This window comes from Chionomys nivalis, chromosome 12, assembly GCF_950005125.1.
Source record: "Chionomys nivalis chromosome 12, mChiNiv1.1, whole genome shotgun sequence".
Lineage (NCBI taxonomy): Eukaryota > Metazoa > Chordata > Mammalia > Rodentia > Cricetidae > Chionomys > Chionomys nivalis.
The window spans coordinates 38,380,408-38,397,271 of NC_080097.1; the positions used below are offsets into that span (position 1 = coordinate 38,380,408).

The 16,864-nt window shown below is 45.3% G+C and overlaps 1 protein-coding gene across 3 annotated transcripts in view; it reads left to right on the top strand.

The window, feature by feature from the left end:
- The window catches only part of Slc25a30 (solute carrier family 25 member 30), a 58,926-nt gene that overhangs the window by 21,836 nt on the left and 20,226 nt on the right, over positions 1–16,864 (top strand). Inside the window, exon 1 of one of the 3 annotated variants that reach the window (XM_057786634.1) lies at positions 14,058–14,196. The exons of 1 other annotated variant lie outside the window; for it this stretch is intronic. The gene's annotated coding sequence lies outside the window, so the exon portion shown is untranslated. Of the gene's footprint in view, positions 1–14,057; positions 14,197–16,864 lie in introns of those variants that run through there. One more of the 3 variants, XM_057786635.1, reaches the window with a different exon arrangement.

A 16,864-nucleotide genomic window follows, 5' to 3' on the forward strand; every position in this document is an offset into this window, starting at 1 on the left:
AGAATCTTTACAGCCCCTCTTCCTCAGTGCTCCCTGATCCTTAGGTGCAGGAGTGTTTTATAGATGTAGCCCAAGGAATTGTTCTCCACAATTCTGCATTTTGATTGGTTGTGGTTTTCAGTAGTGGTTGTAAGAGAAGTTTCCTTGATGAGAGGTGAAGACTACACTTATCTGTGGGTACAGAACAAATGTTTGTAGACTGTTCTTAGGGATGATGCTGGTTTAGGAAATTAATGGCTATAGGTTCTCTTTCAAGAACTATGGCTTCATTAGAGCTGATCAGTTGTGTAGGTTTCCAGTACCAGGCATGGTTTCTCTCTTGTGGAGGGAATAATTTTTTTTTTTTTTTTAGTTTCAAGTGTATGGGAAATAGTTGGCCTGGGCAGTGATTCCCGAGGTGGAATGAATAGCGTGGGCTTTGTTGCTAGTTAAACTTAGGGAAGTGATACATTTGTGCAATTATTTTATTAGTTTTACGTCAACAGTATCATCAGTAGGGAAAACAACATATCTGCAAAGCTCGGTAAGTGGAGGAGGCAACAGAAAGGAGCACATCCCTTCATTGTCTGACTTGAGCATAGCACTCAGCACGCAGCAAAGCAAGCTTTCCGGAACCTTTCAGAAATCGCGAAACCGCGACTGTTTTGATACATGGGCGGCTGAATCCTCAGAAACAGAAGCCAAGGACACCAAAATCACAAATCCTGAAGGCCGACTGGGGGTGTCAAACCTTTCCCCCATACTCCCCAATCCTGAAGGCCGACTGGGGGTGCAAACCTTTCCCACAAGCTCCCTCTGATGTCCCACAAGTTTACTCTTTTTTTTTTTCTCAAAGATTTATTTATTTAGTTGTGTATACAACATTCTGCCTCCATGTATGCCCAAACGCCAGAAGAGGGCACCAGATTTCATTATAGATAGTTGTGAGCCACCATGTGGTTGCTGGGAATTGAACTCATGACCTCTGGTAGAGCAGTTAGTGCTCTTAACCACTGAGCCATCTCTCCAGCCCCCACAAGTTTACTCTTGTATCATTTTGCAGAACTTGTCCCTTGGCCACGCTCAGCTGCAGAGGGGCGGGAGAGAGGCATCACGTGTTGCCTGTTCTCTGATGGAGACCGGCCTCGCAGGGAAAGGTTCGGAATAAACTGGTTTACCCATAACATTTGAGGAGCCACCCAATCAGTCCCAGGAAACCAGGGAACAGCTCAGTAGTTGTTTCCTTTTGTGACATTTATATGTAAATTAGATTCTTCTGGGTCTCAGGAGTTCCCCCTCAAATTATCTCTACTAGGAAAGGCCAGTTTGTAAGGCTACAAAGTGAAATACAGGAGACAGGGCATTGTCTTTGGTCACATGGTCCTGCCACACGAGGTAGATTTTGGGGTGTTCTGTGGCGCCATGCCGTGACTCCAATTAACAGCTCAGGTGACATTATCCTCTTGTTGTTGACAAACCCTTCAGAATCAGCCAACCGCAGGCACCTGCTCCACCATGGTGACTCAGTGTTTGGCCTCTTGATCATTACTGCTTTTAGCAGAAGACTTTCCTCTCTGAGTCTTATACCCAATGCCTAGTCGTCTCTGGGGACCATCTTTGCTCTCTAGGGAAATACCCCTCCCAGGCAGGGCCACCCTCAGCTCCCCATTAGTGGGGTGATTGGTCTGGCGGGTCAGGTCTGAACATTCTTGGTCACTATTAGAGAGGACCTGTGGTGACATAGGTTTCCTGAGGCTTTCCAGAGGAGGAAATGAAGCCAAGGTGAGCAAACCCAGGGTACCTGTTTGTCAGCCATCTGCCCATCAGTTAGTTTTAGTTTAGCTGTTTCACTATTTACAAAGAAATATTTAGGGCTGGCGAGATGGCTCAACTGTTAAGAGCACTGGCTGCTCTTCTAGACGGCTCAGGTTCAATTCTGAGCACCTGCATGGCAGCTCACAACCGTCTGTCAGTCCAGTTTCAGGGGGATCCAACACTGTCACAGACACAGAGTTAGCATTCAAGCGTCTCACAGACACAGTGTTAGCATTCAAGCGTTTACACTGGCCTGCTCTCCGGGACCCAGCAAGATGCGTCAATAGTAGCAGCCAAGATGTGACCCTGTAGCTGCTGTGGCCACGAAGAAAAGCACTCCCTACGCACATGCATTATACCCCCTTAAAAAAGGCAAGCCCTTCTGCCCACCCCCCCACTTTCCTTTTGCTTTTGCTCAGAGGCCACTATTGCACCTCCCCACCAATAAACCTCCCACGCGAGCTCTGTTGTATGGTGTGTCTTTGTGGTGCCCCTTAGCTCCAACCCGCCGAGGTTACATGCAGGCAAAACACCATAAAAAGAAATAAAAATTAAAACACTTATTTTAAAAAAGAGTTGTTCATCTTTCCAACTTTATTCCTTCATATTAAAGTCCTCAGCTTTCCAGAGTGCCAGAAACCAGAACAAATAAAAACACTGCACCAACAAATCCCACATTTTCATTGCTCCAATTGTCTCCAATGGTCTTTGTTGATGCTACCATTTTTTTTCAAAAACTGAGTTGATGCCAAGCGGGGTGGTACATGCGTGCCTGTAACTCCAGCATTCGGGAAGCTGAGGTAGGAGGATTGTCATGAGTTTGAGGTCTGCCTGCACTACAGAGTGAGACTATGCCACAATAAATAAACAAATATTAGTATAAAAATTGAAGTGAAACTCGTATACAAAAAAATTCACTTTGAAAATTTTACTTATTGTGTGATTTCCCTGCATGTGTGTCTGTGTACTGTGTGTGTGCTTGATGCCTGTGGAGGTCAGAAGTGGGTGTTGAACCCCTGTGGCTGGAGTTACAGATGGTTGTGAGTTGCCATGTGGGTGCTGGAAATTGAACCCAGGTCCTCTGAAAGAGTAGCCAATGCTCTTAACTGCTGAGCTATCTCTCCAAGCCACTAATATCACTTCTTCTTCTTCTTCTTCTTCTTCTTCTTCTTCTTCTTCTTCTTCTTCTTCTTCTTCTTCTTCTTCTTCTTCTTCTTCTTCTTCTTCTGGATAAGATCTTGATTTTTAGCTGAGATTGTCCTCAAACTATAAATCTTCCTGCCTCAGTTTCCCAGTGCTGAGATTACACATTTCCATGCCTGGCTGAAACTTTAACCGTTTTGAAATACACACTTGGGTGGCATTTGGTGCATTCCTGTTGTGCAGCCAGCACCTCTCACTGAGCAAATGCGGACGAACGGCGGGGGTTACCCTGTTTTCTAATGGAATACATTATGTGCCAGACTGATCCCTGGAGCCACAGGTTTGTAGAACTGACCTTCTTTATGGGTTTAAGAGAAGCACGTCTTTCTGAGTGAAATACAACTGGGTAAGAACCTTCCCACACGCCTGGACTCGTAGTGGGACAGTTTGAGTGGAGTTTGCTGAGTTCTTTTTATTGTGCTTTGTTTTTCCCATTCTTCCTCCTCTTCTATCCTGGAACTATGTAGCCAAGATTGGGTCTAAGCAGAGTGCTGGAGCCAAGCTGTTGCTTTCATTGTTTAACCATTTTATGGCAGCTTAGATAACAGTTACATTCACCGAAAAGCAAGCCAGAGTCAGCCCAGGTCACTGGGGGTGTTGGAACCAACAGGACCATAGATACGCTCTGTAGGAAACCAGCTGGGGAAGGAATTTTCCAGTGACAGCTCTAGGGCCACTCTGATTCAACTGTGACAACATTTTCTCCCTCTCTCTCGTTTTCTTTTTTTATTTTTGAGATTATAATTACATTTCTCCTTCCCTCTTCTCCCTCCCTACTCTCCCACGTACCTCCACACCCTCCTTCAAATTCATGTTCTTTTTTCCCCTAATTGTTATTGCATTAATATGTACACACACACAACACACACACACATGTATATTGCTAGATATAACCTGTAGAGTCCGTATACTGCTACCTGTATGTATGTCTTAGGGCTGACCATTTGGCGCTGGACAACCATTTGGTGTGCTCTTCCTTGGGGAAGATCATGTCTCCTGCTCCCAATTTTCCTCAGTTGCCTAGAGTTCTTGGTGTAGGGTGGAGGCCTTACGGGATTTCTCCCATCAATTGGCATGTCCATTGATACCATCCTTGTTAACTCACATTTCGGCAGTCATGTTGCTGAGACCTCATGGGTACAGCTTCTGGTGTTACTGGGAGTCACAGTCTCTCAGCAAACTCCCTGGTCCTCAGGCTCTTTCTGCCCCCTCCTCCACAATGTTCCCTGAGCCTTACATGTGGGAGTGTTATTACTGGAAGGATACTTTACAACTGGGCTCCACAACTCTGCATTTTGATTGGTTGTGGTTTTCCCATACTTGGGAAGCAGGGCAGACCGATTGCTGTGAGTCTGAGGCCAGCCTGGTCTTCAAAGAGAGTTCCAAGACAGTCAGAACTACATAGAGAAACCCTGTCTCAAGAAAAAAAGAAAAGAAAAAAAAAAAAAAAGCAGAAACCAAACCAAGCAAACAAAAGACAGGTTATATACCTAGCTCAGGCTGACGTGGAGTTCACAGCTCATCAGCTTTCTCAGAGCTGTGGATACAGACATGCACCATCACCCCTTACTTCTGAGCAACTTTATTTGCGAAGTCCTTCACTTCCCTTCATCGAGTCATTCCAGTGGACCACAGCCACAATCTCACGAAGCAGGCAGGACAGGTATTGCCACTTTATGAGAAACAGTTTCTGGGAGCCTTGGCTTAACAGAAAATTCTGACTACCCTCCTAGAGCAAGTTCCAAGACCTGAGGAGGTGGCTCACACAGGGTCCTCTAACCCTTCAATCTTCCATTGCTAAACCAGCATTCTGCTCTGGTTATGCTGCCCCTGACTATCCCACAAAAGGGCTTGAACCTTACAGAGAGTTTTTTTGAAGCCACAGCCCAGAATGCTGACCTCCCTTACATGCCTGAGCTCAGATGCATAAAACACCTGAGACTATGTCCCAGAGTGATGGCTCAGTTCAGTTCACGCTCCTGCCTCTCAGCAGCACGCTGTCTCTGATTCAGCATGGAAAAAAACCCTTTATCCCACTGGCGGGCAGCTGCAATTTGTTCTAAACTTTGTTCCAGATGGACAAAGCTTATGACTTGCTGCTGGCAGTACTTACACAAAGGCAACCCAGAAAATCAGAGATGACACATTTAGCTGAGTAATAGTCTTTTAAAAGTATTTTTATGTGTATGTGTGTCTTGCCTGTATGTATGCCTGTGTATCATGTGCATGCAGTGCCTGTGAAAACCAGCAGAGGGCGTTGGCTCTCCTGGAGCCTTCAGTGTCCTACAGTCCACAAAGGCAGAGACTGGCTGGATCTTCAGCAAGACAGTTACCTCTCACAAGTACAGTGAAGTCGTGTCTTCCAGTATCGTGTACTCAAGTGAGGTCTTGGGACCAGTTCTTGCCAACTTGGCTCACAAATTGGGTAAACTGGCCAGTGAGTTCTACTATCTGCCTGCTGGAGCAACTTTTCTCTTTAGTCCTTTAAATATGATGCTTCTCTTTGCGCTCTCTGTCTCTGCCTCTCTGTCTCTGTCTCTTTCTCTGTCTCTATGTGTCTTTTTTTTCTCTCTCAAAGTTAAAAAACACCCCAACAAATTGGGTAAGCAGGGAGAGGATACCTGCGGATGGAGGCAGAGAAACCATCCTCCAAGTTACAGGCTTCTAGGTTCCCGCTGCTCTGTCAGGTACAGCTCTGCTATAGAAAAGGGACACACAGCATTGTGTCCACCATGTCCTGTCCGGTACATCTCTGGAAGGCAACAGTCTCATCTATGTCTCCATTTCTCCAGCCACCCAATTACTCAGTGCATCTCAGCTGGAAAACCTGTTGTTAGTTATATAATTGTATAATCCCAGAAAGGTTTAGAACTAAATATAGAGATGATGAGCTAAGGTAAATTCAGAACTAATATTTTTAGTATTAACCATCCAACGTAAGCCAATCTGCATGGGCTTGGGATTCATGTAACATACGGTAGCAAAGACAGAAATTAAACTCTTTAGAGAAACTGATATATTACTATTTGAAATGTGTAATTGATTGTGTACTTGTGATTTTAAATGGAAATATAAATAGAATTTAAATGTATTAACTACACTGATCTCATGAAGAGAATCGGGTTGCTGGTCTGTCCTGGAAGACACCAGCAGCCTTCCTGGAGGTCTCAGGATACTTAGCTTGCCTCCACTGTCACAAAGCTGGGTTATCCCCTCCAATACTGTGCCCCAATGGACTAAGAAGGCTGTAACCAATGAAGGGCAGAGGCCAGACAGGAACCTTGAGAGGGATGTTTGTTGAAGGCTGGGTCAGGGAACTGCAAACGTTTGCAGTAAAGGAACTTATTGCAAACACAGTATTCTTTGAGTCCAGGAGGCAATTCCAGAATAGTATGTACCACTTCCAGTCTAAAAACTATTCTTAACTCTGTGCAATAACAGGCAACTGCATTTGGCCCATGAATTATGGTGGGCTGACCCCTTAATTATATAATATGTAAGATTATATATTTTAGCTGGGTGTGATGGCACACACCTTCAATCCCAACATTTGGGAGGCAGAAGCAGGTGAATCTCTGTAAGTTCAAGGCCAGCCTGGTTTACATTGTGAGTTCCAGGACAGCCAGAGCTACATAATAAAGAGACCCTGTCTTTTTTTAAAAAATATTTATTTCATTATGTATACAATATTCTGTTTGTGTGTCTGCCTGCAGGGCAGAAGAGGGCACCAGACCCCATTACAGATGGTTGTGAGCCACCATGTGGTTGCTGGGAATTGAACTCAGGACCTTTGGAAGAGCAGGCAATACTCTTAACCTCTGAGCCATCTCTCCAGCCCAGAGATACCCTGTCTTAAACAAACAAAAAGATTATATGTCAGACAGTGGTGGCACACGCCTTTAATTCCAGCACTCAGGAGACAGAGACAGGCAGATCTCTGCGAGTTTGAGGGTAGCCTCTGGTCTACAACAGAGCGAGTTCAAGGACAGGCTCGAAAGCTATACAGAGAAACCAGGTCTCAAAAACCAACCAACCAAACAAACAAACAAATAAAAAGATTATGTGTTGTGGTTTGGGTCAGGTTGGAGTGTACTCTCAAGGCCCCATGTATTGTAGTCTAATCCTCTCCCTGAAGAGAGAATAGAAACTGACTGAGTTTTAGTAGTAGGTATTTTGAATGTGATTAGATTAAAAAAAAAAAGTGCGAAGTGGGGGCGAGGGGTGGGGACACAGACCAGACACTAGGCCAAGGACATGGGATACACTCTGTGTCCCTTTTTCTACAGAGGAATTGTATCTGAAACATCTGCAGGGACCTTATGTTCTAGATAATGTCAAGGGGAAGGAAGGGCCAGGCAATCAAATCCGGGTGGCTCCATAAGAAAAGGGAGGAAGAACCAAAGTCACCCATCCTCCCCATTCTCCTCATGTCTTGTCACTTGATGGCCTGTGCAGCCTCAAAGCTCTGTCAGCAAGGAGTCCGTGGGAAAAGCACAACTCTCACTTCAAAGGGAGTAGGAGGTCGTGTTTCTTTGGAGCCACATAGAAGTAACCATGGTCTGGGACACACAGGTTCAGGTTATAGTAAATACCAAGTTCCAACATGGTAACAGTTCCACCGAGTTTTTATAGTCAGAGAACAAAGAAAGTAAAAAAATCAAGACACTTAAAACGTACACTGTTCAGGGCTGGGAGATAGTTCTGTTGGTAAGGTGTTGGCTTTGGAATCATGAGAAGTGAGTTCAGTCTCCAGAACACACATAAAAAATGTTGGTCACAGTGGCACCTGCTGATAATCCCAGCACTGAGAAGGCAGAGACAGGAGGATCCCTGGGGCCTGCTGGCCGGCCAGCCGAGCCTGGTTTTATCAGTGAGCTTCAGGCCAATGAGAGATCTCATCTCAAAGGACATGAACAGCATCCCCAAGAATGACATCTGAGGATGTCTTGAGCCTCCACACACGTTCACACACATGTGCATGCACATACAAGTTTGTGTGCATTCACGAATGTGCACACGTACACATCCGCGTGAAACATTAAAATACGTTGATTGGTGGAACTATCCGGCAGGCAGTTTCTACAGCAAAGAGTGGAAATCTCGGCTGTAGTTGTCAGGTGCTGGTGAAGGCCTTTGGGTTGGTGGAGGCGGGTGGTGGGGGGAGCGATTCATTTGCACATTCCAGAACGATTTACTTCTTAGTCACAAGGAGGAATGTTAGGTCAACACAGAGGTAGGCCCTGAATGGCTATTTAAAGACGGCTCAAGATAATTTAACTTTGGAGCTGCAACGTTCCAAAGTCCTCTGCAACCACAGAAATTCCAGCTGGTCTACCAGCCTCGTGGAAACTGTAACATAGGGGCAGATTTTGTGTTCTGAGAACTTCACCAAGGCCATCACAAGACGCGGCCCTTCCACCTCATAGCTCCAGAACTATACGCGGAAAGCAATTTCCTTTCTTACAACTTTCTCGGTCTGTGGCATTGCAACAAATGCATGCAGATAGTAACGAATGTTAGTAGACTAGATTTCCAGGTACAGCTCACTAGACTTGACTGGAGAACCCTGGCGCTCTGGCCCTAGGCGTTTGCTCTCTGAGCATCTGCTGGAGGGAGCGGGTGTACTGTCAACAGGGCTCACGTGAGGTGTTGCCAGTAGGGGAGGAAGGGACCATTTGAAAAAGCCTGCATCCGGGCCTTCCCTTTCCCGGGGCGGACTTTTCCAATGTGATTTTATTTATCAGGAGCAGACCCCAGCAGACACTCTGTCGAGTCTCCCCCACGGAACTCATGGTGTAGTAGGAATATGGCTGGCGCAATGACTTCTGGTAGCAGCTTGGATGCAGTCTCCTGCCTCACCCCATTTTAGGGATTAGGAGTGTGTAGCAAGGAGGGACTGCTTGTTCATCCTGGCCGCCCAGAACCAAAATAACCGCACAGAAACTATATTATTTAAAACACTGCTTGGCCCATAAACTCTAACTTCTTATTGGCTAACTCTTACATCTTAATTTAACCCATTGCTAGTAATCTGTGTATCGCCATGTGGCTGTGGCTTACCAGCAAGATTCCAACTGGTGTTTGTCTCTGGCAGGGCTACATGGTTTCTCTCACAACTATCTGTAACTCCAGTTCCAGGGGATCTGATGCCCTTTTCTGGTTTGCTTGGGTACTGCACAAATGTGGCGCACACACATACACATAAAATAGTTAAAAACAAACAAGTGAACGGATGCCCTTAAACATACTGAAAAGCACATTGGGGCCTGTTATGTGGTTCAGCAGGTAAAGGCACTTGCTACCAAGCCTGATGACCTAAGCTGAAGCCCTAGGAGCCCTGATGGAAGGGGAGAATTGACTCCTCGAGGTTTCCTGTGAGACACGTGCATGCACACACACACACACACACACACTCACACATGCATACACACACACACAAGTAAATTAATCCAAGAACTTTGGAGCACGGTACATTAATTGGATCATAGTTAAAGGATTATAAAGACTAAAATAAGAAGTCTCAAATCTAGTGACTTTGTGGCAGGTGGTGCTGAGACAGATAGGGCAATTCCAACTTGAGAATGAGGCTGTTTTGCTGCAGAGCAGGCTGAACTTGGGACAAGGTCACTGCTGCCTCCAAGCAGGACTGTTATCCAGGCTGAAAGAGTTAATCATAACAACCCTTAGCTGCAAACTGAGGATGCCGGTTAGGACTGGCGAGTATCGCCAGCTGATTCAGGCAAGACCAATGCAGCTTCAAGGTCAGGTTGCTGCAAACCGTGGTAAGCCTCTATTGCAATTATTCCCCTGCACTATGACACCGATTCACCGCCTGGTCGCCTGCAGACAACTTCCCGTCTCTAGGATCAGCTGCCTAGAAATCCTCTGTGGAGGAAGTTCTCCCCACTGTCTCATCCGCAGTGGCTTCTCTGAAGTATGTTTTAATAAACTTCATTTCTGCCTTCAGTCTTGGATGAATTCATTCACAGCCTACATGCCACCAGCCTGTTAAATTCCACTTCTGGCACAGAATCAAGTATTTTGTGTAAATTAAAGAATATAACAAATCGATAAATGTATTAATGCTGGTGGAATGAGAGAATTCACTATGGTTAGAGAAAAAACACAGAGGAAGGGGGAAGTCAGAACTGTAGTAAGGAGGCCGCTTGTTTGTCCCAGCCGCCCAGAACCAAAATAATCACACAAAAACTGTATTAATTAGATCACTGCTTGGCCCATTAGTTCTAGCTTCTTACTGGCTAACTCTTATATATTAATTTAACCCATTTCTATTAACCTGTGTATTGCCACGTGGCTGTGGCTTATCAGGTAAAGTACCAGCATCTGTCTCCAGCCGGCTACATGGCTTCTTTCTGACTCTGCCATTCTTTCTTCCAGCATTCAGTCCAGTCCTCCCTGCCTAGCTCTGCTCCGCCCTGCCCTGCTCTGCTATAGGCTCAAAGCAGTTTCTTTATTCATTAATGGTAATTGCAGCATACAGAAGGAAATCCCACATCACCTCCCCTTTTCTGTTTAAGTGAAAAGGAAGGTTTTAACTTCAACATCGTAAAATTACATATAACAAAACAGGTACAAAGCAATAATTACAGTCACAATATTTATATCTATTTTATCTTTTATCATAACTAAGGAAAACTGTAACTATAACTATCTATCTATTCTTCAACTCCATCAAATACTCCAGAAGGATATAATATTTCCTAAGTAAACAATAAGTTCATTGTAAGCAACTTCCAAAACTCTAGAATTGACAGAGACATCTTGCTGCCTGGACAGTCACCCAAAGTTCTTCTGTTGCATTGGGGCATCCATTTTCAGCCTACAGGCCCATAGTATCCAGCAGACTTTTCCATAAAGCAGGAAATTTCAAGGACAGTTCCGCTTATATTGGCAGTTTGCCAGTCACTTTTTTCTGTGTCCTGCATAATGTCTGGCAGACTCTTTCATGAAGCAGGAACCCTGAAGGACCTTCTCACCTTTAGGCAAGTTCAGCAGTCATTTTTCTGTGGGTTTTGCAAGTCCAGTCAAGCAGTTCAGGCAAGTGCAGTTTCTTGCCTAAATGGCTAACCAACTCCATAAGGAGTCTCTTCGACGCCCATCATCCTCTTGAAGTAATTGGTGCTGCTAGGAGCAGACATGTCTCATTGTCATGATAAGCCCTAAGTTTTAAAAACATTTTAAATGTCATATTCTGTAGTCTTTGAAATGTTTGAAGAATGCCTATTCATCTGAAATACATCTCTGTACATCTAGAAAACCTAACTAACATGACTACAAGCTTGAGCATTATAGACGATTATCTATTAAGCTATATTTCTTAATTATACATTACATTTTTAAATGAGCTGCACAAACACAACACTTTAATCAAGAACAGAAATATACATATAACAAAATTGACCTGAAACTTGTATCACTAGAGCAGTATCCTTACAAATGCAAATCTCTATAGCACAGAATGAAGCCTGTGTGTGGTACAGGTGCCTACATTAGAGATGTGTATCACTCACGATTTAAAAGTATCAGGGTGGCTGGAGAGGTGGCTCAGTGGTTATGAGCCCTTGTTGCTCTTCTAGAGGACTGACCTGGGTTTAGTTCCCAGCATCCACGCAGGGGCTCACAAATGTCTGTGCTCTGGTTCTAGAGGATCTGATGTCCTCTTGATGATCTTCATGGATACCAGGTATCCATGAGGTGCACAGACACACACAAACGAAAAACTCACACACATAAATTGAAAAAACAAATCTAAAAACAAAATAAATATCTTTGGTGGGGCTGGAGAGATGGCTCAGAGGTTAAGAGCATTAGTTGATCTTCCAGAGGTCCTAGGTTCAATTCCCAACAACAACATGGTGGCTCACAACCATCTGTATTGAGGTCTGGTGTACTCTTCTGGTATCTATATACATAAATAAATCTTAAAATCTGTGGTTAGAAGGCACATTGTGAGGTTAACACTGGTTGTCAGCTTGACAGATCTAGACTCAAGCCTGCCGGGACATCCATGAGGCATTCTCTAGATCAGGGTGCCCCTGAGGAATGTCTCTGGGTAGGGAGACTGAAGTGGGAAGACTTACCCTGAAGGTGAGCAACACATTTCAGCATCAGTCTGGGTACAATGAACCCCAAGGGAAAATCGTTTTGCCTGCGTGCCTTAGCCTCTTGCTGGTGAGTGCTTCTGCCTCTGCTTCTAAGCACCTTTGCGGGCACCAGAGCCCAGCTTCATTGGCTTTCCAACATGGACTTAAGACCATGTCTATAGAAGTCTTCCAGGCCTTTGGTGTTCTATTAGGACTGCTGAGGCATTCAGGCTGGTGGACTTTCTGTAGTTAAGACAACCACCTTCGGACTACCCAGACCACAAGGTGGTTGAATAGATTCCCTTTTAATATACATTCATTATGTTGGCTCACTTCCTAAAGTGAACCCAACTATACTGTTTTATATCATATGACACAATATAAAAGGGGAAAGAGCAATGTAAAAGGACTTTATGACGTTACAGTCTCCGAGTGTGATAAAAAGAGAGATGATGTGAGAACTGGTGGGTGGGCTTTGTGCTACCGAGCAAAAAGCGCTGGAAGATAAAACATCCACAGGACACAGGAGCAACATGAGGGGGCTCCCAATGGCCAGAGGTGGGCAATCCGAGTACCAGAATTGTACCGGTATCTGGTTTTGCAGTTGAATCAAGAGCAAATCCAGTCCTCATACTGCATGACTCAAAGTAAAGAGGAAGACGATTGAAAAAAGAAGGATTAGAGGAGGCAGAGGCAGGTACTTGCTCTGTAGACACGAATACCAGCCAGAAAATACAGAAAAGGGTGTCAGAATTGCAAAGCAATATAGTTATTACTGTTGCAGTAAGAATTCATCAGTGTGTGCTGTATCCATTGGGTAGGGTATTGTTGGGGAGAAAATATTCACCAGGTTTCAGTTTATCCTGGGAGGTATTTATCTCCACTGGCTTTGTTGAGGAGAGAGGAGCCTTTAGCAGGTGGTAGCTCTTTGCTTCTTGCCTTGGTGGACAATTATGTCAAACTGGCCGTGTGCATGTCCGGAAGTGATGTGAGTACCCGCCTTTGTTCTAAATGTTTCTGACTGTGATCATGAGAAAATAATCCCGTGAATCCAGAACATGACAAGACAATTGGTCTGGACCGAAAATATGCCAAAGTTAAGACGAATTTAGAAAAGTTAGAGCAGGCCGGGCGGTGGTGGCGCATGCCTTTAATCCCAGTACTCGGGAGGCAGAGGCCAGCCTGGTCTACAGGAGCTAGTTCCAGGACAGGCTCCAAAGCCACAGAGAAACCCTGTCTCGAAAAACCAAAAAAAAAAAAAAAAAAAAAAAAAAAAAAAAAAAAAAAAGCACAGCTATAGACTAAGAAGTTTACGAGAGGTTAATTCAAACGCATTGGCTAATTTTCAGTAGCTCCTGAATTTAATGTGTGCACGTGTCTACGACCTTTTAGACAGCAAAGGAGATATAAACGTGGTAGTATATGGTATATGACGGAAAACGTGTTCAGTTTTGTTTCTTGTATGTGATAAGTGGCAACTTTTCAAGAGTTCGGTGTGGGAGGAATAGACAGCCAGAAAGAAGGCAAGTGTTGCGAAATGCTAGCGTTTGGTGACTCTGCGTTAAGGATTCTCAGTTCACGTCTCAAATTATAAAGTTCAAGGGTAGAAATAGTAAGTGATGTCTTTGCGACGGCGGAGGCTCCAGGAGACACAGAGAAACGCCTCTGGAGAAGAGTTCTTTGGCTCTGTGACTTCCTGTTTTCTCTTTCACAGACCGCAGGCTGTAACATGGTAGCGAGCGGTCCCCCTTAGTGAGAGCCTGAGATTCCCAGCCTAACTTCTGCTGAGAACGCTCTTCCTGGGCAGGGGCGAGTGCAGGCGGGGGCGCGGCCTTGAGGGGCCGGTGTCGTCAGTGCCCAATGAGAACGTGATGTGGGCGTGTCCTGTGGGATGTGGGCGGAGCCTCGCCAGGGCTTGGGCCGCACCCGCAGCTCGGCGGCCTTTTCTTCCGCTCCCGCCCGGCGTTGCTCCCAGGCGGCTGCACCGGCTTAGAAGAGTGGGAGGAGAAGCTCGCCGCTGGGTGAGTTACCGACCACGCTGCTGCCTAGAGGACCCAGCCGGGGAACCGCGGTGGCGGATTTGCACCGGGCTGAAGTGCGTTGGCGTTCGCGGGCTGCGCACGGTGGGCACGAAACTCTCGGGCCCGGGCTCGCTCCGGGGTTCGGGTGGTTCTGCGGGAGCTGCATGGGATGGACGAGGGGGGTGTCCGGGAGGCTCAGCGGTTGCACCCTTGGCTGCGGCACTTCCTCCCATCCCGTGGGCTGAGACGGTGCAGCCTCAGCACCCGCGAGTTCAGTACCGGGAAAGGGCTCACCACCCATTGAATTGCTGGTGGAGGACTGGCGATGTAACCCAGTGGTTGAGTTCTTTAGCTCAGGGTCCCGGGTTCGATGTTCAGCCTTGCTAAATAGATGAATAATAAACAATTCCATTGCATACACACGCAGTTGCTTGTGGAACAAGCCAGGGTTGCTTCCCGGGTTCGCAAGAACCTGTCAAATGAATTGCTCGAGAAGTTATTAAAACGTGTTAATGCATTTTAAAGCCTTTTTGGGTGTAATTTCAGGCTAAACACTCGCAATAGTCAGGATTCTTCTTGCCTAAGAATAGCAAAACAATGCTGGAACGTCCCTGCAGATTCTATATTCGGAGATGCGTAGTGTAAAGTTGAAAGGCATGAATTTTGATCTTGGCATTGGCGCTGCCAACTTTTGTAACACGGGCTCAGTTAAACTCATGTGAGATGGTACCGGTTTCTTTTCTTTTTTTTTTTTTTTTTTTGGTTTTTTTCGAGACAGGGTTTCTCTGTAGCTTTGGTGCCTGTCCCGGAAGTAGCTCTTGTAGACCAGGCTGGCCTCGAACTCCCAGAGATCCGCCTGCCTCTGCCTCCCGAGTGCTGGGATTAAAGGTGTGCGCCACCACCGCCCGGCTATGGTACCAGTTTCTAAAGTGTTCTTAAAACCCCATATTCCATGTGTCTGTGCTGGATTTGTTTTTCTTTGTGAGCCTTTTTTGTTGTTAAAAAGATTTATTTATTTTTATTTATGTGTTTGTGTGTGAATTTATGTGACCACACGTGTGCAGGAAGCCAGAGGGCATCAGATCCTTGGAACTGGAGTTTTGAGCAGGTGTGAGCGTATTGATATGGATGCTGGGAATTGATCCCTGGTCCTCTGGAAGAGCAGCCAGTAAACTTAACCGTTGAGCTGTTCTCTCAGTTCCTCGCTATGTGGTTTTAAAAAGGATGATAGGGAATAGGAACTGCTTAAGAAAAGACAGTGTAACGGGAGAGATTTATGAGAACAGGAAAGGGTAGAGTATGTGATTACACTTTAAGGCTGTAGACTGAAAGGACGCACCAAAATGAAAATGATTTATAATTATATAAGAGAAACTTGGGAAGCTCTTAGAAGGACTTGCAGCAAGTATCAACTTTTAAAAAATGAGCATACAGAGCAGTGAGCTTCTCGATGACATCATTGGTCTCATTCATTCAGCTGCCCCCCCCCCACTCCCTCTCTCTGACTCCCTTTTTTCCCTAGCTAGAGCCCCTTTGCTTTCTTGTCTCCCATACTCCTTCACACTATTTCTTGTCTCCCTTAGGGTCTCTTCCTCCCCTCTCATGATCTTCTTTCCAGTATCATGAACTGTATACACACACATGCACACACAAACAAATACACATACAATTATAGAACATGCAATATTTGTCTTTCTGGGTCTTGGATTTTGTTTAATATAGTGATTTCCAATTGTATGCATTTCCTGCAGATGGCATGATTATATATTTTCTTTTGGGTGTATAAAATTCCACGGTATATGTGGATCACTCTTTTTTGTTTCCTTTTTCTTTTCCACTTATTTTTGTTATGTTTAAGACAAGAAGCAGGGCGGTGGTGGCGCACGCCTTTAATCCCAGCACTTGGGAGGCAGAGGTAGGTGGACCTCTGTGAGTTCGAGGCCAGCCTGGTCTACAAGAGCTAGTTCCAGGACAGGAACCAAAAGCTACGGAGAAACCCTGTCTCGAAAAATCAAAAAAAAAAAAAAAAAAAAAAAGACAGGATCTCACTGTGTAGCTTTATCTGGCTTAGAACTTGACCAGGCTGACCTTGAACTCAGAAATCCACCTGCCTCTGCCTCCCAAGGGCTTGGGACTAAAGGTGTGCACCTCATGTCAGGCATGGGCCACATCTATATCCATTCATCTAATGGACTTCTAGATTGGTTCTGTTTTCTGGCTATTGTAACAGAGTAGCAATGGCTATGGATGTACATGTATCTGTGTGGAGTCATTTGGGTATAGACCCAAGCTGGATCAAATAGTGTGTGTGTGTGTGTGTGTGTGTGTGTGTGTGTGTGTGTATTAAAATACCTCCTTCCATACTGAATTCCATAGTGGCTAGACAGATTTACATTTCTACCACCAGGGAGTGAGATTTGCCCTTTAGCTACATGCTCGCTAGCATTTGTTGTCTTTTTAAAGTTAATGTGTATGGTGTGTGTGGTGTGTGTGTGGGGTGTGTGTGTGTGTGTGTGTGTGTACTCATGGCCTCTCATGTGTCAGAGAACCTATAGTGCAGGTGCAGAGTCAGAGAATAACTTAGAATTCGGGCCTGCTGTAGCTCTCCAGGACTGAGCTCAGGTTCTCGGGCTCCATGATAAGGGCTTTCACCTACTAAGCCATCTTGCTGTCCTCATTTGTTCTCTTGAAGGCAGCCATTCTGTCTGAGATGGGACCTCAAAGCAGTTTTAGTTTGCTTTT